This window comes from Amblyomma maculatum, chromosome 3 (assembly GCF_055883805.1).
Source record: "Amblyomma maculatum isolate TAMU_Amacu chromosome 3, ASM5588380v1, whole genome shotgun sequence".
NCBI lineage: Eukaryota > Metazoa > Arthropoda > Arachnida > Ixodida > Ixodidae > Amblyomma > Amblyomma maculatum.
The window spans coordinates 217,741,410-217,768,184 of record NC_139346.1 but is presented as its reverse complement, the minus strand read 5'-3'; the positions used below and the strand labels follow the sequence as shown (position 1 = coordinate 217,768,184).

Here is a 26,775-nt window from a genome sequence, read left to right as displayed (position 1 = left end):
TTTGAGATAACATAACAAACTTGTTCGGTTTGGTTTGGTTTGTGGGGTTTAACGTCCCAAAGCGACTCATACTATGAGAGACACCGTGGCGGAGGGACCACCTGGAGTTCTTTAACGTGCACTGACAGCGCACAGCACACGGACGCCTGGATTTTCGCCTCCATCGAAAAGTGGCCGCCGAGGCCGGGATACAAAGATGTTCGTTCTCAATGATTGACAGATATCCTCTAAAGAAAAAAGTAAAGCTGATGCTACGGGATGAGAAGAGGGTATAACGTAATAGATGGTGCTCATAACCGCAAAGATTATTCAAAGAATATGATACACTTTGCAAGTTTTGAACTTCGCAATAAATGAAAATTGCACTTCTCTGCCAAGGCCAACACTCTTAACCTTTCTGTAACTTTAACGCATCCCGAGTTAAGAAGAAATATTTTCTCACTTTAACGATGTAGTTCCTTGCGCCGTTAGGCGCCATTAGGACTATTCAAATCTGTTTATAAATATTAGAGCGTTCTACAATACCGTTACCGTACGCCGTTATCGTTATCTTCCGTTCACTACAGCGCTTCTATTTGCGATACTTTAGCTAAACAGCGCGAAATGACGAAGGGCAGAGGAAGCACACAGACCAGTGCGCTTCTCTCTGTCCTTCGTCCAATTGCAATTGCACTGTTTTCCACCCAAATATAAATTACTACCAACTCGCCATCTTATTACACTAAAATTCTCGGTTGGTTACACGGTTAGGTTATCCCCGCCATGTACATTTGATGACTGTTGCTGCATGATAACATACTGAAATGATACCAGTCGCTTTATGGCAGGGTATACGGCGCTTGCAAAGTGACCGTGTTCCGATCATTTGGTACATATAAGCGGGAAAATAATTTCCGGGTGATTTATCTTGGTGTGCTAAAGTGGCTTTTCTATTTCACAGGTCTTTCACCTTGAATTGTGTCTCAAATGCTCAGTCATCGATCATCACTTGACGCTTCAAACTCATGCACTCGAGACCGCTGTATCCGTAAAAGCACTGCCATCTTTTGGCTTCTTGTCCAAATTGGGTATCGACAGAATAGCATTGCACTTGTATCCCCATTCTCCAGGCCACATATCGTGACGGCTGTTAGTTTTTGACAGAACGCAATTTATAAATCGCTACGATTTCGAACATTACAGAACGAAGCCGCTGACTCGCTGGCCTTTGTGTGGCCTCGCCACAAATCAAGTTAAGCTTAAAAGCGGGGGTAGTTTCTAACAGGTAAAGCGAGTCATAATTACATGAGCAAATGCACATGGACGGAGCAACGAAAATGGCTTACGATTGAGAGCAAACCGATCCAAAGTACGACCTCGGTTCATGTTGGCGATTTTTTTTTTCAGAGCACAGTTGGTTGCAATAGCAGCCTGATATGCAAGATGTGCGGGCTTCGTATATTTTTAACAACGGATTTCTTTTTACTACAAGTGAGAGAATTGTACCCTGAGACACATCTGATCCCCTGTTTATATACTTGACGTTGTAGTAATAATATACTTTTGTTTTTCATTGTTACCTCACACGATAAGAGATGTATGTATTTGCTATGTCCCCTTTCTCGCATTCGTGAGAGATATCGGCTATATTTCTTTTTTTTGTATGTGATAAAGGAAGGGCACATCATTAGTATTGAATGCGAGATCCGCTCAGTTGATTTAGTGGCGACTTTAAGGGCAAGGCAAATATTAAGCCGGTCACTGAGGCCGCGTTGCTATGCAGCCGATCCCGTCCTCTTTCCTGCTCCCAGGAGAGAAGAGCCTGCCTCGTTGGCTTTCTTTCGCACGAATACTTTTCATCTGAACAAACTGGGCCTCAGCCCACGGACAACGGAAGACACGCAGAGTCATCGTGTCAGACCTAAAAGTAATGGAAAACTTCACGGGCTATAGGGACAGAAAAAAAGAAGAAGAAAAGAATGGTGAGTGACGATGATAAAAAAATGTAAAACAGAAACACATGACAGAAAAAAGCTAATATATTTTTTCTTGTAAAGCGATCATCCAAATGTTCGCATATTCGGTTGAATCGCAAAACCAGTTCATATGATTTTTCGCCGTGGTTGCACTATAATCCAATGATACGCTCATGTTGCTCATCTCGCCGCGAAAGACGTATGTCTTCGATGACTCTCTTGATCGCTGCAGCTTAAAGGAACGGCTGAATGGCGGATATGTTGTTCTCGCGTTTTATTTAACGCGTATCAAAGGATACGCCCTTACAACTCGGTATTAGTGCGTTATCGCTCTCTCATGTGAATAAAGAGGAACGCCTGCTTATTCACTCTTCTGCATTGTTACTCATGGGGATTCAGGGTTCAGAGTGCTGTGCTCACGCTACGCTGTATTCACCTTCGTCTAATCACTTTTAAGACCGCGGTGTTGTCATTTGCAGTATTTGCGCCGTGTAGCAAAATGTTACGCTGTTATTGAGCTGAAACTGTGTGATGCTATGTCCAGGGTCCGTTATTCGTGCCATATTAGCTGAAGGAAATGCAGTCGCTAAAATCAGTTAACAATGAAGGAACGTTACATTACTCACACTTTGTTGACTGTTTTACGAACTGTCTCCTCGTACAATGATAGAAATAGCGATCCGTTTTCGAATCGCGAATAGGGAATTACGTCACGCCATTTCGTTGCTTCGCTCTCTAGGGACGTTTTGTTGTACATTAGTTGAAAGGTGTTTGTCTTTGCGTTTGTTTGTGGCCGTATAAATGTGATAGAAGTCTTGTTCAGGTTTGGTTTATAGGGTTTAACGTCCCAATGGGGAACAGGCTGTGAGGGAGGCCGTAATGGAGGACTACGGAGTAATTTAGACCACCTCTTTAACGCGCACTGACAGCGCACGGGTGTCTCGCGATCAGACGACAGTGCATGTACGCGAACGAAGGTCCGCAAGAGGAGCCGTTAGACTGGAACCATGAACGCTGTCGTGTCGTACCCTGCTAGCCTCTCTCGAAAAGGTGCTCAAGGCAATTTATAGCAGTGGTCATGGCAGACACCCATCGTTCCCATTAATTTTTAAGTATTATTATAATATAACTACTGCCACCACTGCTGTCGCTATCACTTTTTCCCTCAATGAACTGGCGAAGAAGCTTCGGGGGTTCCTTGTTTGTTTTTTTCGCAGTCCATTCGTCAGCTGCTTCCTCTCGTATACCATTCGCCTCTTGTTCCTCATCGGGAGAGAGGGGCCAAGCGGAGGCCTAGCTCTGGTTGCGAAAGAAACACTGCGCAAGGCTGAGGCAGATTGAGTTCGCGACCGATTCCGCGGGGTTTCGCCGACAACGCAGGGCTTCACATGGCGGGTGCCGTGTTCTTCGACGGCGCCAGTTCCGATTGTACAGGCGGACACGGTGTACGGCTTTGCGTCCCATATTTGTGTCACTGTGACAGGGCCAGGCGCAAACAAATAAAGATAGAAAATAAGGCTATCGAAGAAGATGAAGGCAGGAATTAGAGCTGGAGCATCGCAACGAAGGGAGCGTATTTTCGAGTGAAAGCGTTTAGAGATCAGGGCACGGGAACACCTGTGCTCACCCAATGAACGTTTAAGATAAACATTATCTTACGTGTCATGGTATAACACGCACTCATACACAGACATGCGTAGTGGCTCCGAATTAATTCTGACCGTCTTAAATGTACGCTGGCATGGGACTGTTTGCATTTGGATTCCTTCGACCCGCACTTGTGAGATGGTTCTTGATCTGCAGCCGAAATTTGTACCGAGCCACGCAGGACGAGACTAAAGGGAAGCTGAAACGATTTTCAAACTGCATAAAATTCGGTGGTTGGAAAGAAGTGGTTTTGTTAATTATGTGCATCAATTTGTTCTAAATTCTGTCGATAAGAAAAACAGCAATCGCGTGTTAAAAACGAGCCTCGGCCACGCCCTCGTCGCTGCCGGGAACGGCGAGGGCGGGGCGCCGAAACTGGCAAATGTGACGTCACTCTCGGAATGCCGGCTAGGCTGGCCGCGCATTTTGCACGCTTGCTTCGCTACATCCCGCGCTTTGGTGATAGACGCATCAGCGCAATTCTGCCGCTGGTGCCGTTCTGCAGGTTCGGTCGCTTTGTGCTGAAGGTTCCACGTGTTCAAAGATTCCATCATCCAGTAAATACGCAGCTGTTGCGGAGTGGCTCGCCGCGAGCTTCGACGCCCTCCGACTAGTGAGCATCTTTTACTCAGTTGTAAAATAAACGTCGTCCGATGTTCGAAAGTCATTTTTCTCGTGTCATTAGAAAACAAACATTCTCGTGAGTGCGTCAAGTGACTATAGTGGCTATCATCACGGCTTCCCATTGTGCGAACATCGGTGGTCCAGGCGACATGGGACTTCATAGTTTCCCAGAGGCGCAATGGGTCTGTGTCATGAAAGGGCACAAAAATATTGTCTTTGGAATCAGCTGTGTTTTTAAGGCGAAAACCAGCAAAAAGAGGACGCGTTAACAAGGAAGCAGTGCACATGGACGACGCTGGAACACAACTGAATTTACTGCATGGAAATGGTCAAAGAGAGCAGGGCGCATACATGCGTCAGCACCAACACCACAAGGAGAAACGAACAATTCAATGATAGTGCAGGAGCTGCTATTTTACTCGTGGCAAAACTATGATCCATTCATAAAACTATATTCCCTTGCAGAAAACCTGACGGAGCTGTCACTGACGCATTCAGTGCCTAACTTCTTGATTTTGAATGCTTCCGAGATCTCTCGATCCATCTGTGTTTTTTCCACGGCCGATGATGCTGACATTACTAAAGAGGGGGGTACAGTTATCACGACTGTTGCACGCTTTCGGTAGATTGGCTGTGTTATCCGGCTTCAGTGAGGTGCGGTGCTGCCTTAATCAGTCATTAATGCACTGGACAGTTTGGCCTATGAAGGCTTTACCACATGACAGGGGTAGAGAGTATACAACATCGGTTGCACATCTGGTGAACATGGTTCGGTGCATGACGTTGCAGATCTTTTGTCCTTATTTGCAGTGATACGGGCACACAGTGACGACAGTTTTGTGGGCGCTGAAAAGACAACTTTGACTCCGTATCTCATGGCAACCTTTTTCACGTTATGCGATATTTTGTGGGTATACGGTATTACGGCTGGTCTCGGTTCCTGACTTGACGTTTCTTCATCGCGAGGCAAGTGCTGTACCTTTAGCATACTTGATAGTGATTCAGAAACAGAAATCAGGGCCTGTTCACAGGGTAACCCGCTGACTGCAGGCGACAAACCTGCTCAAGGAAACTATTCTGCAGAACGTGTGGGCAGCTTTTGCAGAGGTTGGCTATTCCCCTTATTTTACGAGCTTAGAATGGGACGAGGGTGTAGGGCAACAAGCCTTTTTTGGTACGGGGAGCGTATTTCCAGCAAACGTGGCTATCGTCAGAAAAGGTAGGGAGTAAATCTAAAAATCTGATTCTGTCATCAAGTGGGACCTCATGAGTGAAGTTCAAGTTAGTGGAAGTCTCTTTAAAAACGGATAATATGTCATTAGCAGCCGAATCGATGCTGTAAAAAAAAAAAACAGTTTTAAAAGGATTAAAATGTCATCGACATACCTAAAAACCTTAATAATTTGAGCATCAGTGATCTGGTCATGCAACGTATTGTCAAAGCTAGACAGAAATATGTGGCACAGTACGGGAGCCACACACGAGCCAATAGGAATCCCCTTCTTCTATATATACCTACAGTCCTCATGCTCTACAACAGTAGATGACAGGGATAGTTCCAGAAACGAGTTTCATTTTATTTTATTATGTTATTTTATTGGTAGCCTGAGGGTAAAACATTACAGAGGGGAGTGGGGATCACAACAATAATACTTGAAACATATAAAACGTGCAGCATGTAATGAAATAATGAAAAAAAAGTAATAAGAAGAATATGGTCATAACGACTGCAAAAGCATAAGTACATAATAGCATATAGCACTTTTACACTAGACATCATTACGCAAACATTAGACATTGATGACTGGAACAATGATAACATTTGAATTGTTGCCACTAAAGAAGGAAAGTGGTTCCAGTCCACAAACGAGTCAGAAAATCCTCAATAAGCCAACTTTGGTCAAGGCGCACAGATATGTATGTGGGAAATACGAGCAATTCATCGTGCAGTATTTCGTGATAAGATATTTTGTGAAAGAGGTTCAGGCGCGCAAGACTGCGGCGCGTTGCTAGAAGTGGTAAGCCTAGGTTTGATTTCATGGCGGTCACGCTGGCGGTGTGATTACTGTTTGATTAAATGAAACGTGCAGATTTGTTCTGAATTGATTCTATCTGATTTGTAAGAACTTCAACGGCTGGGCCCCATATTGCGGATGCATATTCTACTTGCGAGCGAATTATGGTTTTGTATTAGTAGGGGCTGAATGAAAGTTACGTTTGAGGTACCCGAGCATGCGATTAGCTTTGTTGACGATGCATTCTATGTGCTTTTTCCAGGAAAGAGTGGAAGTGATGTGAATGCCAGGGTACTTGTATGACAGGACAGATTCTAATTGGTTACCACCAGAATGGTAAGGAGGTAGGTTACTAGGTGAGCTGGACACGCGCATGAATTTGCATTTTTTTACGTTTAATGTCATATGCCATTTACTGCCCCATAGATCAATTTTGTCAATGTCGGCCTGTAAAGCGCGTGTGTCAGTATCAGATGTTATTTCGCGGAAAAGAACGCATTCATCAGCAAATAGATGGATGGATAAGGAAACACAGCTGGGTAGGTCATTAATATAGAGTAGAAAAAATAAAGGCCCAAGTACAGTACCTTGAGGAACTCCGGAGATAACAGGATGCAGGGGAGAGTTAACATCGTTGGCGGAGAGGAACTGTTGGCGAGAGGTTAGAAAGCACTCGAGCGATTTTCGAACACTAGCATCCAGTCCTATGATGAGTAATTTTAGGAGTAGTAGCTGAGGACATACTTTATCAAATGCTTTAGCAAAATCTAAACATATACAATGGGCAATAAAGCGGTGGTCGAGGATGACATGTAACTTGTGGGTGAATGAAAGAAGCTGCGTTTCGCATGAGCATGTCTTGCGAAAGCCATGTTGAGCCTGGTGAAAACATGAGTTAGATTCAAGACATGTGATAATTTGAGAGAAGAAAATATGTTCTAATATTTTACTAGGGAAACTGGTGATCGATATGGGCCTGTAATTATGAGGAGAAAGATTGGATCTGGATTTGTGCACTGGGACCACCTTCCCTATCTTCCAGTCTGACGGTAATTTGCAACTTTCTAATGAATGCTGGAATATTTTAGCTAAAATAATTGATGAATACAGTTTGGTGCTTTTCAAAAACTTTGCATTAATATTATCGACGCCGCCCGCTGAAAATACTCAAAGAAGTGAACAGGAAAGAGAAGACTGATGTCCTGAGAATGTTCTTTGCCTCAAAAACACATAAGACTGGATGCCCCCTCTGGGCCATCGTCACCGAGGACGGCTCATGGCAGAAAGCGGTTGGAGTGTTCTTGAAACGTTCACTGGGCACCTTGGCACCCGACGACCTCTTTGGCATCCAGACATCGACGAGCGTTGTGGAGTTTTTGTATAATGCTTCCATGAGGGCCAATTCTACCATATCCGTAGACATCGAGGAATTACTCTATTCTATTCCCCAAAAGAAACTGTTTGAGACTGTGCGTGACCTCATCGAAAGCCGAGGGGCGGTTTCTTTCCTCAACAGTTCGGACTTGTCTGTCAGCTCGTTTCTTTAAATATTAATGTGTTACCTGTCATCTACTGTTGTAGAGCATGATGACTGTAGGTATATACAGAAGAAGGGGATTCCTATTGGCTCGTGTGTGGCTCCCGTACTGTGCCACATATTCATGTCTAGCTTTGACAATGTGTTGCATGACCAGCTCACTGATGCTCGAATTATTAAGGTTTTTAGGTATGTCGATGACTTTTTAATTCCTTTAGAACTACTTTTTACAGCGTCGATTCGGCTGCTAATGACATATTATCCATTTTTAAAGAGACTTCGACTGACTTGAACTTCACTCATGAGGTCCCACTTGATGACAGAATCAGATTTTTAGATTTACTCCCTACCTTTTCTGACGATAGCCACGTTTGCTGGAAATACGCTCCCCGTACCAAAAAAGGCTTGTTGCCCTACACCCTCGTCCCATTCTAAGCTCGTAAAATAAGGGGAATAGCCAACCTCTGCAAAAGCTGCCCACACGTTCTGCAGAATAGTTTCCTTGAGCAGGTTTCAGCGGGTGAACAGGTCCTGATTTCTGTTTCTGAATCACTATCAGGTATGCTAAAGGTACAGCACTTGCCTCGCGATGAAGAAACGTCAAGTCAGGAACCGAGACCAGCTGTAATGCCGTATATCCACAAAATATCGCATAACGTGAAAAAGTTTGCCATGAGATACGGAGTCAAAGTTGTCTTTTCAGCGCCCACAAAACTGTTGTCACTGTGTGCCCGTATCACTGCAAATAAGGACAAAAAGATCTGCAACGTCATGCACCGAACTATGTTCACCAGATGTGCAACCGATGTTGTATACTCTCTACCCCTGTCATGTGGTAAAGCCTTCATCGGCCAAACTGGCCAGTGCATTAATGACCGATTAAGGCAGCACCGCACCTCGCTGAAGCCGGATAACACTGCCAATCTACTCAAACATTGCAACGGTTGTGATAACTGTACCCCCCTCTTTAGTAATGTCAGCATCATCGGCCTTGGAAAAACACAGATGAATTGAGAGATCTCGGAATCATTCAAAATCAAAAAGTTAGGCACTGAATGCGTCAGTAACAGCTCCGTCATCTTTCCTGCAAGGGAATATAATTTTATGAATGAATCATAGTTTTGCCACGTGCAAGATAGCAACTCCTGCACTATCATTGAATTGTAGATTTCTCCTTGTGGCGTTGGTGTGGACGCACATGTGCGCCCTGCCTTGTTTGACCATTTCTATGCAGTAAATTCAGTTCTGTTCCAGCGCCGTCTTTGTGCATTCCTTCCTTGTTAACGCGTCCTCTTTTCACTGGTTTTCACTTTCAACTATGCACCAACTGGCCCAAGAAGCTACGCTTCTTGAATTCAGCTGTATTTTGCACTGGTGATTTTCGTGCTGATGACGATAATCTATACTTGGCAACGACTGCGGCCACATATAGGATCCCAAATAAATCAGTGCAGCTGAAGTCCGGTGCCGTTCTGTCATTGTTCCCGCACCTAATTAGGTTAGTAGCGTTGTTGCACGGCTGGCTTCACCGTCGTTACGCTTAACCGAGGATACTAAACTTAAAACGCGTTTCGCGTCTCGCTGTTGTTATGCAGCTCGCCGCCGTTTTCGGCCACGTCAATGATTATCAGTTAGGTACAGCAAACGAAATGAATGATCGGTAGAACGAAGTTACATTTGCAATAGTAATTTATAACGCACTGTCTGGAATGTTGTGCTGCTCGTGCGGCAACAGCCAGCTCAAGCATCGTCGATAAGCAGCGCTGCCTCCACTTGCTGCGCCGGCCGTGACTTCCACAAGCTGTCCGTGGATCCCTTGCGCTGGCGTCAATAAAACGTGCCCAAATTTATTGTTATCTTAAATAATAGGGCCAGTAGGTGATAATGGAGTGTCAAAATTAACCCTTATTGAGGTTCGCTTACCCGCACCGGGAGGCTGGTAGGAGTGATAACTGCCATACAAGCAAGTTTCTCTTCACAGACGTGTAGCGGCAGTCGCCGGTGAGTCGCGGCTGATCCGATCTTCTTGTATATTTACATTAGCTCCTCTGCTAAGGCGACGCTTGTCTATAGTGGCTGCCCAGCAACTATTGTTCTGCATAAAGAAAGTGATAAAATTCTAATTAAGAAAGGTATTAGGCAAGGAGACACGATCTTCCCAGTGCTATTTACAACTTCCTTAGAGAGTGTATTTAAAGGCATTGAATGGGAGCCGTTAGGCATTAGGGTCGTTGGAGAACATCTGAGTAATCTGCGATTTGCTGTTGACATTGCCTTGTTAAGTAACTCAGGGGACCAACTGCAACAATCATAAATGATCTAGACAGGAGAAGCAGAAAGGTAGGCCTGAATATTATTATGCAGATGACTAAGGTAATGCTGAACAGCCTAGGAAAGGAACGGCAGTTTAAAATAGGTAGGGAAGCATTGGAAGTATAGTAGGCGAATATGTCTACTTTGGGACAGGTAGTGACCGCAAATCCAGACCACGAAAGGGAAATAACTAGAATAATAAGATTGAGATGACGCGCATTTAGAAGGCACCCAAACATTATAACTAGCAGCTTACCGGTATCACTCAAGAAGAAAGTGTATAACAGTTGCATCCTACCAGTACTGACCTATGGGGCTGAAACATGGAGGTTAACAAAAAGGGTTCTACTGAAGTAAAGGGTAACACAGAGAACCATGGAACGGAAAATGGTTGGTGTAACGTTAAGGGATAGGAAGCGTACAGAATGGAGGTTCACGAAAAGGGTTCTGCTTAAGTTGAGGACAACGCATAGAGCCATCGAATGAAAAATGGTAGGTGTAGAGTTAAGAGATAGGAAGCGTGCAGAATGGGTAAGAGAAATAACTCAGGCTACAGATATTTTAGTCGAAATTAAGAAGAAATGGGCATGGGCAGGACACAAAGGATAGCCACTGCCAACTGGTCTTTAATAGCAACAACTGGATTCCAAGGGTGGGTAATCATAGCAGGGGGCGGCAGAAGATTAGGTGGGTGAATGAGATTAAGAAATTCGCAGGGGTCGGGTGGGTGCAACTAGCACCGGGTTAATTGGAGGAAGATGGAAGAGGCCCAGCAGTGGGCATAGTCCGGCTGATGATGATGATCGAGCCACCGCGTCGGAGAAATGCGCAAGCACGTTCCATCAGTTCATTTAACCCACCGTCGAGAGGAGATATCTTCTTGCTCGTTCCACTAAAAACAAAACCGTCTCGCGTTCTTCTCGAGCCCCCATTCGGCGAGGCCGTTCTCAACGGACCAATAGCTAAATTCACTGGTCACGCAAAAAGCAGGGCATCAGCGCTTGTCACCTGATGCCTTGCTTGCTCGCTTTTTGCCCGGGCAGCCCCTCGACCACGCCTGGTGTCTTGCCGGACCCAACGCCAGCGATCGCCGTGGCCGTTACCGTCGGCTTCCCGCGGAGGCCGGAAACTCACGCGAACGCGTTTGCTGTAGATTGACGAGGCATATCCGTTGAATTGGGGTCCTGCGAGGGGACGCGTGGGCATGAATTTAGATAAGGAGACATTCTGATGCAGGAGCCCTCCCAGGTAGCGCATCCGTGATAGCACATTATTGTTGCTCACCAGTAATGCGCTACCTCGGCGAGCTCCTGCATCCAAAACATCCTTACATGAGCACCAGTAATGCGCCATCACGGATGCGCTACTTCGCAGAGTTCCTGCATCCAAAATAGGGTCACTCCTTACTTAAATTCGATTCCTCGGCAGCCGTGTTTCCGTAGGTGCGTTGTCCAAGAATTCTCGTTCGCTGAGATAACGGTGCGAGCCGAGTGGGTGAGACTTTTCTAGGGCGCTTCGTCGTAAATAGGCATGTTCATAGGTAAATAATCACATTTAGCAGCGCGAACTTCGGCCAGATTTCTCTCCCACTTAATTAAGGGACGTAATAATTGAACCGGTTATATCCTGACACGCGGAAGTTACAACTTGGGAAGCGCTAATTCGCGACACCGTGAAACTCGCCCGAAAATACTCGTCAAGGTAAAGCTAAAGACGAAATTGTTTATTTTTGTGTGTATTTTGTACCTTAGGTTGCTTTCCCGGGGCGACCCTACCTGCCCTAAATTCGAGCTTCTATAGGCAGTTAAACAAATGTCAAACCTAATCCGATGTTTCCGTAAGGCCGACAGGGCATTAGAGAAAGGTCTGGGCGTGGACCAAAATTGTGTGGCCTCGATTAAAGAGCCGTCAGGAGTACACAGTTTCATCTGGAATCAGCGTATACAAAAATATCCATACGTGAGCCACCGTTTCCTTACTCTTTTATCATTAAACGTTTACGGCGTATTTTTCCATCGTTATCAGGGTGCGGACAGTGTACAACAAAGCCGCTGAGAAACTTGAATTCTGGTTACGTTTAAGCGGAGCTCCGTAATAGGTGCGCCGGCGCGATAGATGAAAGAACCGGTAGAGGGATGATACGACTGAAAACGTCGATATCAATATCTAAGTGAAAATCTCGCCGACGATATGCTCTCTCTATGGGCCAAGAAAGTTAGTGACAGTATATTTCGGCACTCTATAGGTTTTCCACAATGCGCTACCAACTAGCACGGCAGCTGGCTCACGATAGCAATAACTTTGCTATACGTAACGTGACCACATAAGCGTTATAGACCTCACCCCTTGGATCTTGTGCCCCCGTGTGGTATTCCATGCCGGCTTGAATATAACTCTGATCAGCTTGCTCGGCGGACTCGGAAGTTTTCGGTAGTCACATGCAACTCTGAAGGCGACCTCGATCTTCGCAGAGAGTCTCCTAACAAATATTGGCATAGAAAAAGAAAAAGAAGGGGTGGAGAAATGGTAACGGAAAGACCGTTCTTCTGAAATGCAGATACTGCGCGTACGTCGAAGAAAGGCGGAGGAATGTACGAGCTATATAATCGACGTTTTACTGCCATTATCACGACTTCGCGTATGACTTTTGACGCATCGACGACTGAGATGGCAGGCAGATTCACAGGATGTTCTCTCTCTGCTGTTCTCGTTTTCCGGCGCTTAGTCGTTGTCTTCGACGCATGCAGCTCGCCGAGGCTTGCTTCCACCGCGTCTCTGAAAAGAGGTCACACCAGTGCTAATTGAAGGGTGTGTTTATATATAAAAAGTATGGGTGTGAAAATATTCGAAAATTTCGAATAACGAATTGAATATTCTCACAACCGATTATTCGCACTAAATCAAATATTCTATAAAGCTTTCTAGTACTTTCCGGCTACTTGGCTGGAGCTTCGACTAATCGACGACTGCTAGAAAAACGGGACCCGAACTGCGTACCTACATCCTGCAGCGATGTGAATGCGCGGGATGAAGGTTTCACTGGCGCTAGGCGATCGTTTAGTGCTTATGGTGCTCATGATCTCTAAGACTGGACAACGCGTCAGGGCTAAGACAAACACATTGCTTTGATGTCCGACCTGAGAGGCCATGGCTGATGTTGCGCGTGCTATTTTCTGTCTCATGTTCCGATGTGTGGCTTTAGTATAATCTCTTTCGTCACAAGAAAATATAAGTTTTCTACACGTGTAACTTGATTCTCATAAAGTTAACATACTGCATTCGTGTTGTGACATTTCGTGGTGTTGTGTCTTTCACCAGCTCTCGACAACCCTACAAGTCTAGAAGTCAGCATCTGGCGCCTCAATGTTTAACACTAAAGCTCCCTCTGTACGAGCGTTCACACAAGTACAGCGAATGTTAGTACAGTCGAGCAGACTTATAACGGCCTCGTTAATCACTCTCCGTTCGTTGTGTCCGAAGTTGGTAGTAAGTAGACTTGCATGCATGCATGCATGCATGCATGCATGTATGTATGTATGTATGTATGTATGTATGTATGTATGTATGTATGTATGTATGTATGTATGTATGTATGTATGTATGTATGTATGTATGTATGCATGTATGCATGTATGCATGTATGCATGTATGTATGTATGTATGTATGTATGTATGTATGTATGTATGTATGTATGTATGTATGTATGTATGTATGTATGTATGTATGTATGTATGTATGTATTTCATTTATTTCATTTATTGTACCCTCAGAGCTTTCGAATTACAGAGGGGGTGGGAGTAGCGAAACAAAACAAGATCAAGTACAAGAGGAAGCGTGACACAAAACGATACTATTGAAAATAGCTCAAAACGAAATTCAACAAGAAGGAATATAGTATACATGAGTCATCGAAAAGAAACCAAACAAAACATCCAAAATAAATTCGTGAAACAACTTGGGAATTAATCAGATTCCAACAGTGCGATTAATGCGGCTCTGAAACGCGCGGGGTCGATGATGCAAGTAACTGCCTGTGGAAGATGGTTCCTGTCATCGCATGTTTTAGGAAGGAAGGAATTAAAGCAGGTCATTGTCCTACAGTGGGGAACAGCAACTTTTTGGTTGTGATCGATGCGAGGCGAGATGAAAGATGGCTCTTTTATATAAGCCGCCATCTACTGCGCGTTGCGTTAGTATAGCTTGTGAAAAAGACAAATGCGTGAAAGTTTACGGCGAGTAGACAGTGATTGAAGCTTGAGGTTAGATTTCATACGCGTAACACTTGCTGTCCGATGATAATTTCCAACTATGAAACTATATTGTGCACAGCCTCTAGTTCATTTATTAATGTGATATTACAGGGGTCCCAGATGGAGGATGCATACTCGAGTTGCGGACGGATAAGTGTGGTGTACAGTAACATTTTAAATGAAGGTGGCGATGAAGAGAAATTTCGGCGGGCGTACCCAAGCATGCGGTTAGCCTTCGAAGTGATGTGCTTGATGTGCGAAAATTCCATGAAAGATTATAAGATTTGTTAATGTCAACGTACTTGTAGGATGGTATCGATTCGAGACGAGTACTATTAAGAAAGTAGTCTGAATCTGTTTGTTGGTTACGAGTGACACGCATGCATTTTCATTTAGATGTGTTTGATTTCATCTTCCATGGTTGGCACCAGTGATATTTTTTGCTTAAATCAGTTTGTAGGCATGCAATGTCATTCTTGTTATAATTTACTCTATAAATTAAGCATTCGTCGGCAAACAAGCAGATATTAGATGAGATGTTAAGAGGCAAGTCATTTATGTAAATCAAAAATAATAATGGCCCAAGAACCGATCCTTGCGGCACGCCTGAATGCACAGGGGCTGATTGTGAGTCGTGATTGTTTGCACAGACGAACTGAATGCGGTTACTAAGGAAGGCACGAATTCAATTGAGTATGTTAGGTTCAAGGTTAAGGTGGCTCAGTTTTATAAGCAAAAGAGAATGACTAACTTTATCAAAGGCTTTTGAGAAATCTAAGAATAGGCAATTTGTTATGATTCCACAGTCTACAGAGGCATGAAGGTCATTGGTGAAGGTCATTAACTGTGTTTCACATGAAAAGTATCTGCGAACTCCATGCTGCTTTGGAGTAAAGGGCTGGTTAGATTCTAAAAAGATGATGTGCTCAAGAACTTTACATGGGACGGAAGTAAAAGAAATGGGACGATAATTACGTGGATCGTGAGTATCTTCAGATTTACGCACTGGAATAACTTCACCGGTAAGCCAGTCATAGGGAAGGATGTGATGATCTAAGAAGAATACTCCACAGTATTTTTAAAGAATTTGATGCTGACGTCATCGATGCCGCATGAGGATGACACTTTAAGTTGGTTGATGACACTCCAAATTTCTTTTGACGAAAGACAATGGCGTCCATTGGTAAGAAGTGATATGCTTGCTGTGAAGGCAGCGTTGAAGGATCGGTGAAGCTGGAGAAAACATTGATGAAAGTGTCATTGAAAACAGTTGCGCACAGTGGGTCAAGAACTGGATCACCCTGTTCAGTAACTAGTACTATGGTGTTAATTCAGTTGTCTTTTACTTTTGTTTCAAAACTATTTTGGATTACTTTTAAGCATAGCTGGCAGAGTCTGTTTGAATAAGTTAAACTAGGTTGACTTTAATGCACTTGAATAAGCTGTTGAAGAAACCTGATACGCAGACCACCGGATAGCAGACTGCGTTTTGCGAGCTGCGCGGAATAGTCTTTTGTTCTTATTGGAAAGACGGTCAAGATACCGGTTGTACCACGGAGTAGCAGAGGTAGTATATACCCTCTTTAGAGGTATATGCTTCCTTATGAGCTCAGAAACCCTGTTTTTGAATAATTCCCAATTACAATAGAGGGGGACACTGCGGTCAAGATACGCAGGCAAAACTTCATCTACAAATGAGGCCAGATTGATGTTAATAGCATGAACGTCAGACTTACTGTAATCTCTGATATGTTTGAAACGCCTACGCGAACGTGTTACTGGCAGAGAGGGAGAGTAAAGGGGATTATCTTGTGATCGCTTAGACCAGGTAAGATGATAATAGGGAACACGATTTCTGGCGACGACGTAAGGACAAGATCAAGAAGGGATGACGTGGAGTGACACGTGTCGGTAGTTCAACAAGCTGCGACAACCCAAAATCAGAACATATGCGAAGGAAATTTTCAGAAGGCGAACATGACGAAACCAAGACTGATTTGTCTTGATTCCATTGAAGGTCTGGGTAGTTGAAATCCCCTAACAGAAAGACAGTCACACCCGGAAAGCAAACAGAGATTTGATTGAGGCAATCGTGCAAATCATCACAGAAACTGGCTGGGCTAGATGGTGGTCGATAGCACACACCAAAAATAATTTTTCTGAAACGTAAGGTTATACAACACCACACAATTTTCGTACCTGTTGTTAATGTAACACAAAAGGTCTCAATTTGTTGATTAATAGCAAGTAATACACCGCCACCGTGCCTCTCAGATCTATCGCATCGGAATATGTTGTAATTCTTTTCGCACCGAAAGAGTTCACTATCTAATACCTTATCAGACAGCCATATCTCTGTAAGAGCAATAATATCAGCGTTACAATCATTTATCAGACCACACAAGTAGTCTCTCTTGGGCAAGATACTGCCACCTGCCAAATTGCATAACATCTAACATACGGCTGTTTGCTGATGACTGTGTAATATACCGCACCATAAATAACCAATCTGACATCGCTATCCTACAGAATGATCTGCTTAACGTGCAAGAATGGTGCGACACCTGGCTTATGAAATTAAATGTTAATAAAACGTTTCATGTCTCTTTACACCGTCGGCGTAACTACTTACCTTCTACCTATCATCTTTACGATTTTCCTATAACTCAAACTGACACTATCAAATATCTAGGCATTCATATCTCCAGTGACCTATCCTGGTCCAGTCATATTTCTCATATAACCAACTCCGCTTGTCGCGTTCTTGGCTACTTACGCCGCAACATTTCGTTAGCTCCCTCTTGTGTCAAACTAATTGCTTACACTTCGCTTGTCAGACCCAAACTTGAGTACGCTCAAGCTATATTCGATCCTCACCAAACTAATCTGATTAATTTACTGGAATCTACTCAAAATCGAGCTTCACGTTTCATTCTTTCAGATTACTCCTATCGCACCAGTGTTACCATACTAAAATCCAAACTTGAACTTCACAATCTAGCTTTACGCCAGAAACTAGCTCGCCTTTCTCTTTATCATAAGTTTTATCACAGCTTGCCACCTAACAACGTGTTCATCCGTCCAGCCCATTGGTCATCTCTTCATCTCCACTCCAATGCCGTCTACCCCCAGCGCGCCCATACGATAACATTCCAAAAGTCATTTTCTCTCCGCACTGCCCTGGATTGGAATGACCTTCCCCACCACATCGCCTCACTAACCGACATTCATCATTTCAAGACTGCCATCGAAAGACATTTTTTATTGTAACCGCCGTACTCCAAGCCCACCCCTCATGTAATACCCCTTAAATGGGGCCTTTGAGGATTCAATAAAAAAATAAAATAAATACATATATTAGGGAAGAAAATAATCGGGCCAGTGCTCTGAGTAGTATAGTACAGTCGAGCGCGATTTGAAGGATATCGCGCGAGCCAGCCTAGCACTCCAGGCACCTGGCGGCCGGTTTTGGAACAGGAAAACCATGATTTCGCACTCTTCTCTCCCTCGTTCGCTGTTCCATATATACAACAACCATCACCCCCGCGACAAACTCAACGTCCTTTTTCCCTATTCTAAGCTTTCCATTTTTGCGATAAAGTGTCCAATTTCAGATAATACCTAGAACACGTCGTGCGCACGACGATAACTGCCTGTTCGCAGAAAAAAAAAAGAAAAAAGAAACTGATATTTAAGCAGGGAGTGACGGCTGCTGAAGGAACAACAAAAAGAGTGAGGGAAGCTGGCCTGATGCCTCCCTCGCCTCGGCAGAGAATTCTGGGCCATGGCGCTGTTCATGCTCTCGGTCGACGCTCGCTCGATAACCTTCAAATCGCGCTCGACTGTACTGCTGCCACTGGCGAATCCCTACTTTCCCACATCAGGTAGAATACGACCAGAACGAAGGCTGTGCGGAGGCTCACTGTCGTCATTATACAGTGCAGGCCCGACCTCAAATACATCAGTTTCCACATTATAGCTTTGGCATTTTTCATTGGCAATCAATTTGTTGTGCCGTAAATGACTGGTAGATCATACTATTTGGCGTATTTAATTAACCGCTTGCTCGCCTTACGTGTCGATGCGGAAACATTTTCCCTTATAGACGGGTCCTTGTCCTTGAGCACAGATCGCTTGGAGTAAACTAGCGTTTTTGTTTTGTGGGTCTCATTTTACCACGACTGGACTGGTTTTGTTTTCTGCGAATCTACCGATTCTATGTGCCCGAGCAATGCAGTCACTCGTTAAAGAGAGTTCGAGTTTTTTGTTGATAAGACCAAGAACTTTTTCTTCAGTTTGTTCCTGAGCCCCAGAAGCGCTGTCAGGAAACCCATAAAAGATAAGGTTGTCACGCCGGGAACGATCTTTGCTGTCGTCTAAACTAGCACGCAACGCGCGTGTTTCCATTTCTACACGTTCGAGTGCTTTACGTGTATCGCAAAGATCCCGATTCCAGTTATCAATAGCAGACGTTATATTTTTGACAGCTTCAAGACGCTTCTTAATGTCACGTGTTGCCGTCTGTTGGTCTCGTTTCAACTCTGATAGATCGTTCGGCATAGCAACCTGCGCTGCTTCCATGCGAATTGATCTTTCGCGTATGTCCTGCAGCATTTCACAAATGTCAGAGGACTCCCCATCCGGACCAGGGTTGCTCTCGATGTCACCGCATATCAACAGTAACAGATCACTGAACGGCTGGATTAGTGCTCCGGGGCCTGGAAGCACAACTATATACCAGTCAGCGGATTTAAAACATGCATATGAAGGTTGGTAACCTGCACAAAGAACAAAGACCAGCGTGAGGTCATTGCTGTCACGGTGCTTCCACGCCCACTGAAGAAAGCGCTCGAGATGTTTGACTTTGTAGCTGACGTCAGCGGCACATTCGGTATTGAAGATGTCACTCCGGATGCCTTGATTGCAGCGAAGTTCCTGTGTGTGTGTGTGTGTGTGTGTGTGTGTGTGTGTGTGTGTGTGTGTGTGTGTGTGTGTGTGTGTGTGTGTGTGTGTGTGTGTGTGTGTGTGTGTGTGTGTGTGTGTGTGTGTGTGTGTGTGTGTGTGTGTGTGTGTGTGTGTGTGTGTGTGTGTGTGTGTGTGTGTGTGTGTGTGTGTGTGTGTGTGTGTGTGTGTGTGTGTGTGTGTGTGTGTGTGTGTGTGTGTGTGTGTGTGTGTGTGTGTGTGTGTGTGTGTGTGTGTGTGTGTGTGTGTGTGTGTGTGTGTGTGTGTGTGTGTGTGTGTGTGTGTGTGTGTGTGTGTGTGTGTGTGTGTGTGTGTGTGTGTGTGTGTGTGTGTGTGTGTGTGTGTGTGTGTGTGTGTGTGTGTGTGTGTGTGTGTGTGTGTGTGTGTGTGTGTGTGTGTGTGTGTGTGTGTGTGTGTGTGTGTGTGTGTGTGTGTGTGTGTGTGTGTGTGTGTGTGTGTGTGTGTGTGTGTGTGTGTGTGTGTGTGTGTGTGTGTGTGTGTGTGTGTGTGTGTGTGTGTGTGTGTGTGTGTGTGAAAAGAGAGAGAGAGATGGGGGGAGAGGGGGAGAGAACTGTGCTGAACTTGGGAGATGCTTTTATAGGTCTCCGCTTTGGCGGGAAGCGCGCGTCTTTCGACTGCAGCGGCGAGTCAACTGGTCTCTCCGTTCGTTGCAACACAATAGTGCATCCAGTGCTGCTCGTTTTATTGAGGAATAGTGCCATAGCCCCAATACAAGTTTTGACGGTAGCTCCTGCGTCGTTCGTAATAAGCGAGTGCTATTTATAACTGCAGCCGTGATAAGCAGTGAGCGCGACGTATAAATATTCCATCTGTATTCGATTCCATGCTGTCAATATTCGATCCGTATGTGATTTCGTATGGAAGCTATTCCGGATTCATATTCGATTTAATAGCGTGTTCGGATCGGATCGGATGAAGTGCTATAGTTTAGATTAGTTTAGTTTTTGTTAACCGGAGTCTTGATTAACCCCTTTATCGTCCTGTGTTGTACCGCATTATTGCGCCTTTGTCGTATCATTGTCGATTCCCACCATATTTATGCAAATTGTTGTACCGCTCTATGTTTATTCTTTTTAAAGAAACACTTTATCATTCCTGTATTATATGATCGTATCTCCTTTTTTTGTAGTTTAGTGCATATTGCGTGCACACTGGGCTGCATTGCGAGCCTTCAGTCAATCTTGTTTATTTTGTAAAAGGAGGAGGGAGCTAGTAAAGCGGGCCTTCCAGCTTCTTCTCCCAACCTTCCCTAATCAGTTTCGATGAAAAAATAAAAGAAATATAATTATTATTTTGCGGGGCTTGACGTCCCACAGCGACTCAGGCTAGGAGGGACGCCTTAGGGGAGGACTCCGGAAATTTCGACCACCTGGGGTTCTTTAACGTGCACTGACATCGCACAGCACACGGGCTCCTGCTTTTTGCCTCCATCGAAAAGCGGCCGCCGAGGCCGGAATTTGGTCCCGCTTCTTTCGGCACAGTAGTCGAGCGCCGCCAGCACTGCGCCACCCCGGCGGGTGGAGAAAGTAGTAATCGTGCACCCCGAAGAAAAGGATACCGACTCGCTTCCTGCCTTTCACGGCAGGTAGCTACCACGCCAACTCATGGGAGCGATAACTGCTGCAAGATGCGCTTTAGCGTGCGTAAATGAACTTACACGTGTGCGACGTCGTGACCTGCTTCGTTGTCTCAATACATTGTGAAGCTGGAGTTTGCCGACAAATTGAGAAAGTAATAGCGCCTTTGTTACTTCTCTCTCTCTTCATTCCTTCCATTCCCATTATACTTTATCTTCTAGTATTTCGCGTCTGTGTATGTTTTTTAGGGTTATTCATTGTTCCGAGGATGCGAATCAACCTAACGCAGAGTGGTCTTCGAAAGACCAAGAGCGGCTTACAGGCGCAAAGCTGCTGATAAGCCTGCTCGAGGATTACAGCGAGCTGCGAATACCGTAAAGGTCTTCTGCATGCGCGCTCAGTCGCTACGTGCCATCCTCCAGTGACCTCCTTTCTCAGGCCGCTACCTGAGCCCTCAATCTTTTTTCCGGTTAGAAATTCCTCCAAGTGGGAGATTAATTTGCTTTAGACGAGCATCGTCCTCGTGTTCGGGTTTGTGGCCCGCTGCTGGTTCACTTGCTTGCACGGTGCCGCAGCGACGTTTTTTGGCGGCGCTCTTACACTGGCTCCTTATACTTTTGGGATAGAGAACTTCGCTTAATGAGCGCTTTGGGAACTACCATTTCGAAATTACCGTGTGTCATAATTACCCCCGCACTATGCAAAACGAGAACTCGAAGCTATAGTGAGGGACGGTCTTATTGAAATATTCTACGCACTGTAAGTCGTGAGTTTTATTATAGCGGTTCAGGACGTAATCACCCTCAAGAAATGCATGAAAAAACGTCATCGATGAAGGTTGCATAACTGCTGCAGAACAGAGAGGGTTGGTTATTTGTATTCGATTTTGCAGTTTGTTTCTGTGCTTCATATATTTTTACCATGCATGGGCCGTGAAGAGAAAAGCAGTTTTTTTACGCGTTAATAAAGCGCCGGAGAAGCTCAGCGAACGGTTGAAACGATACAAAGAAACTGTCGCATTGTTCTGTCAGTGCTGATTCATGAGGCAACGAGAAATCCCGCTTCCATAATTCTTCTTCTCCAGCTCAGCGAGGTACGCATCTGTCCTTTTCAGCGTGTTGAACGGGACGCACCTGTGCGGGAAAAAATCAAGACATGTTACACAGTGGTGCTTCCAGTGATTGAAACTGAAATACGGGACGTTTTTCACGAGAAACAGGTGCAGAAAGTTCCGACCGGAAGTGTAAGAGGGCAGTTCTTGTTTGAACCGTGGAGATTGTTTCACTGGCGTGCCAGGAAGAAGGCGTCGCCATTCTTTAAAGAGAAAGTACTCTGAATGAGGTCCACCGAGAGGATGAAAGTTCCAGAGCTGCACGTGCGGGTTCCTTGCTGTCTTCTTCCCTTTTCCAGAATGATCAGAATTGATGCACACGTGCGAGCGTCAGGAAAAGGAACAGATAGCGGCCACTCACAAATGAATTTTATTTTTTTCTCTGCCCGCAAACGAAAGAACAATCACAGTGGCGATAATTTCTTTGAATGAAAGTTACGCGAAAAATGTTCGGTGATTAATTAATTTTGTTTGCGGGAGTAGGATAACACAAGAAAGCATGCACACTGAGCGCATGCAGACTGTTTCAATCGTCTTCCTCGGTTATTCGTTGCGCATTAATCCTGAAAGACGCACCAAGGTGACTTGTTGACCATTGTGTCACGTTGAACATAAGATATTCAAACTCATGTAGTACTGAGAAGAAAAAGAAAAAAGGAAAACCCCCGCATTGTTTTTCGTCTACTTCAAAACAGATCGTGCACGAATATTCTTCTCGCATTGTTCCATTTTGATATTGTGGACATTGAATTAGTTAACAAAAAAAAAAAAGGAAGAAAATTTAAAATAGTACGAGAAGCTTTGCTCAGGGAATAAAAATCCCAGGAGCGCAATTGTCTTCTTACATGTGAAATGCGAAAGCATTGCTTGTCTGGCCTTGCTACGTAATGAGATCGTTCTGCGTATCGTTGCTTTTCCGGCGTGTACAACTTTACGTTAGTGGTATTTCCTCACTTTTTATTTTTATGTTCCTTATTTCTTGTTTTGATTTTTGGTTTTCAAATTTATTTTCATTTTTATTAGATTTTTTATCTCACGCAGCAACTTATAGATGACGGGCGTGTCCGCTGCGAGCATGCGGAGTCGTCCTTTCTCTAAACGCACCCCGGTGTCTACGCTAGACTAGGAAAATTATTAACTGGTCGTCAGCAAGTCGGCGCATGGTCAACCCACTAGGCCGGGGCATGAAAGGATGAGGGTTCGAGCCCTGGCATGGGCATGATTCACGTCTTTTTCGTAATTTATTTCTCACTCGCGGATACACACGCGCTGACATATCCACGCCACTCATGATGAGGCTAGAAATGCTTCCGCATTAAAAGCAGCGAATAAAAGGCTAGTGTTAAGTGTGTGTTGTTGGGGATCGCAGTACAGTGAACGGGATCACGCACACCCGACCTCTTAATCCGCGTGCACAGAAGCGAGTCAAGCTTTGCAGAAAATGCTTGGCTTAATCATGCGCCGAATCAAAATCAGATTTAAGAATCCCTGTGCCTCGTGAACTTGACTGTCATGCTAAAGTTTGCATTGAGAGCATGACTTCGGCTTGCGCTCATGGCTGAGCTTTTTCTTTTCTTGGCATTTTAGTCGTTTTTAACGTTTAAGGATGTTGCAATGAGAACGTGGCTTTCGGCAGGAGTCTTTTGGCGCTAAAACCGGTGAACGATTCCTTTTTTATTGTATTCTTCTGAATGCATGGCCAGCCATCTGAAGTTTCCACCGATTACACAAGCTACCAAAAAAAGCCATCGAGGGACATGTGAGTAGGCGAATAGTAGGGCAAAACATGAAAAAAAAAAAAAAACAAAAAAAAAACGGGCTGCTTTTTGTCAGAAACCGTTCCGTGCGAAGTCCGCGCTTCTTCTGTGTACGCGTTGCTGATGCTTGCTGGACGCTGTAACGGCGCGAAAAGAGCGGTGTAATAGATGACGTCATGATGAAACTAAGTCTTCAAAGTGGAAGGAAGTCAGAAATGTTTTCTGGCATTTAATGTTTTTGTCAGCCAGTTAGCTTTCTTCCTGTTTATTGTTCAATCATGTTTCCTATTGTTTTTTTTTCTGAATGATTCAGTCCCCTTTCCATATGTATTTCGAGACACTGAATAGATGACATACATTTCCAGGTTTTCTTGTTTGTTTTTGCTATGTATTTTCGCTTGGATTCGTGTTTCTTTTGGTAGCTGTGTTTTGAATCCGGTACATGCGTTTTTTGTTTGTATGTTTCTTAAGTGGGAAGATAATGCATATCGGCTTCTGTTTAAGATGACGAACGGGTAATTACAAGCTGCGTGGCAAGCTCCGCCGTGGCGTGGATTTACTGCCTCTCGGCGTCCTCTAGAGACAGAAATCTTCCCTGACGTCTTCAACTATTCCGTACCGCACCCAACACACCTACACGGTGTCGTCACTGCATGTGGCTCTGCGGTGATATCTAAGTCAGCACGGCAAGGCGCTTTTTAAGCAACTTTCAGCTCTCCTGCATTTTATTTCGAAGTTATGCTTTAAATATGGGCACTCATCGTTCATGCGCAATAGAGGCTAATATAAGGTCTAAAGCAAGTGTAAGTCATGGCATGGCAGTTGTGTGGGATGAGAAATGCAAAATACAAAACTCAGCGAAGATAAAAATATGCTAGAAAATATTTCCGAACATTAAGACAAAATGTATGTGAGCCAGTGCAGCCAAAGAAATAATACTAATGCGCAAACAGAAACCACAGTGGCCAAATGAGGCTCAAAATATAAAATCTGTACTGCGCTGGCTGCCCCGCCGGGGTGGTGCAGCGGTAAGACGCCCGACTACTGTGCCGGAGTTCCCGGGATCGAATCCCGGCCTCGGCGGCTGCGTTTCGATGGAGGCGAAACGAAGTGGCGTCCGTGTGCTGTGCGATGTCAGCCCACGTTAAGATCCCCAGGTGGTCGAAATTACGCGTAGCCCTCCACTACGGCCCCCCTTTCTCTCTATCCACTTTCCCTCCCACCTTCATCCCTTCCTTTACGGCGCGTTTCAGGTGTCCACAGACACAATTGTGACAGATACTGCGCCTTTCCCTTCCTATAAAGCAACCAACCAACTGCGCTGGCTCTTATGCAAGCTGTCCGCGTTGAGATTTTTGTAATATTTGATGAAGAAAAGCCGATTCCGCAAAATGCGAAAGCTTGCCTCCCTTCCCCCAACTCCACGTGGCATTAAAGAGCGTGGCTTTCTCACGTAGACCAGGGTGACGGCTCACGGCACACGAAATGTCGGTCAACCGCATCTAGGTCCGAAAGCGGAGCTCGCTGTGGTCGAGGTTCTTGAGTAAACATGGCGTCTCTTCCCCCTTCCCTTCCTCAGAAGAGGAGGGAGGGCTGCTGTTTTTCTTAGCTCTTCCTCCCTCTTGCGAAGCGGCGTGCCCGCGTGTCCTCTCGCACACCGCTTGGTGGCAGAGACGTGACCGCTGCCGAGGAAGCGACGCGCCCCCGGTCACGACACCCGGACGACACAGAGTTGACGCGCGAAACTAAAGTTAGCTCATAGGGTTAAGGAAGTGCGTGAAAGAGTAATTCCGTTTTCTTTTGGCAGTCCTTTCTTGGACTACGCAATAATTTGTTGACATCGTACCAATTGGCTTCTACGTCACGCTGGGGCTCCATTGGCAGAATCCTCATTGTCAGCGTATAGATAATGAAATCAAATCGGTCCTCAGGCCGTGCATGTGGTTACCTAGCGTGGAAGCCTCGATGACGTCGATGCGAGCCACAGTTGCAAGCAGCTTTCTGTACCATGTCAGTCGCCCATCTATTTCCGGGTAACTGGCCCACTAGCGCGCGAAAACAACGCGTTGGCAGAAGCCGCCGCCTCGTGCTTGTAGCTTGCATTGCATCGACACGTGTTTCACTTTACATCCGCAATGGCTAAATATAGCATCCGGATGACAAATGTCCGCGACAGAGCGCGCATTTCTATCGCCTGCAGCGCGGATGTCCAGTGTGGTCTCAATTATTACTTCGGAACTCCCCAAAACAAATTGGCTTATAGTATGCAGCAGAAATTTGGAGAAGGCACTTAAGTCCTACAATGGGTTGCAGAAATATGGGCGGACATTGAATACTAACTTACTTTTTTCGACACCACTTCAACTCTGATGGGCCGGCCCGCGCGCGATTTACACAACCCTCCTCCGCTCCCCCATAGTTTTTGCCCTGAACGCCAGATCTTCGGGGCTCTTAGCAGCTCCGTATGACTGCCTTTTATATTTTGTCATAATATTTTATACGCTATGTTCGCGGTTCGTAATATCTGGCAGAAAAGACACAAGCTGCTACGCCATCAACCTTGGGACTCTTGGCTCCGGGTTGGTCTCCCCCTCTTCATCAGCCCTCTGGAATAAAGGCCCATAAATCTATGGATGCTACCTCACCGCTCCAGGAAGCGGGGAAGGTGCGTGGAGAAGAGTACAGGAGTTATTGTTTTTTTTTTATTTGAAGTTCTGTATTCGTCATTTTTGGGGCGTACACGGAGTGGCGTATGCATGATGCTTGCACACTATGGATGCCACTGCGGACATGGAAAGGGCTGTGCAATATTTGCCAGCCTCACTAAAACGCATTGATACCGCTTAGTTTTCCTAAATGCCGAAAAAGAGAAGATCCGATTCAGCGGCTGCAATCAGTACAATCTTATTTTTTTTTCTCGGCGGATAAACGAAAACCAAGCATAGCAGCATAGAGAGATAACATCTTTTGATTGCGGAAAAGCTTCCCAATGCTCACTGTAGCTG

At 45.1% G+C, this 26,775-nt stretch overlaps 2 protein-coding genes across 8 annotated transcripts in view; one reads left to right on the top strand and one right to left on the bottom strand.

The window, feature by feature from the left end:
• Positions 1-26,775, top strand: part of LOC146197713 (pleckstrin homology domain-containing family G member 5-like) — a 767,578-nt gene that overhangs the window by 182,876 nt on the left and 557,927 nt on the right. The gene's annotated exons all lie outside the window — the stretch shown is intronic.
• LOC146197714 (uncharacterized) overlaps positions 1-26,775 on the bottom strand; it is a 177,904-nt gene that overhangs the window by 40,447 nt on the left and 110,682 nt on the right. The window contains exons 2-3 of one of the 6 annotated variants that reach the window (XR_014706218.1): positions 12,435-12,570; positions 9,702-9,873 (exon numbers count right to left, since the gene is read on the bottom strand). The exons of 2 other annotated variants lie outside the window; for them this stretch is intronic. The gene's annotated coding sequence lies outside the window, so the exon portion shown is untranslated. Of the gene's footprint in view, positions 1-9,463; positions 9,600-9,701; positions 9,874-12,434; positions 12,571-12,605; positions 12,867-26,775 lie in introns of those variants that run through there. 3 more of the 6 variants (XR_014706219.1, XR_014706217.1, XR_014706220.1) reach the window with 3 other exon arrangements.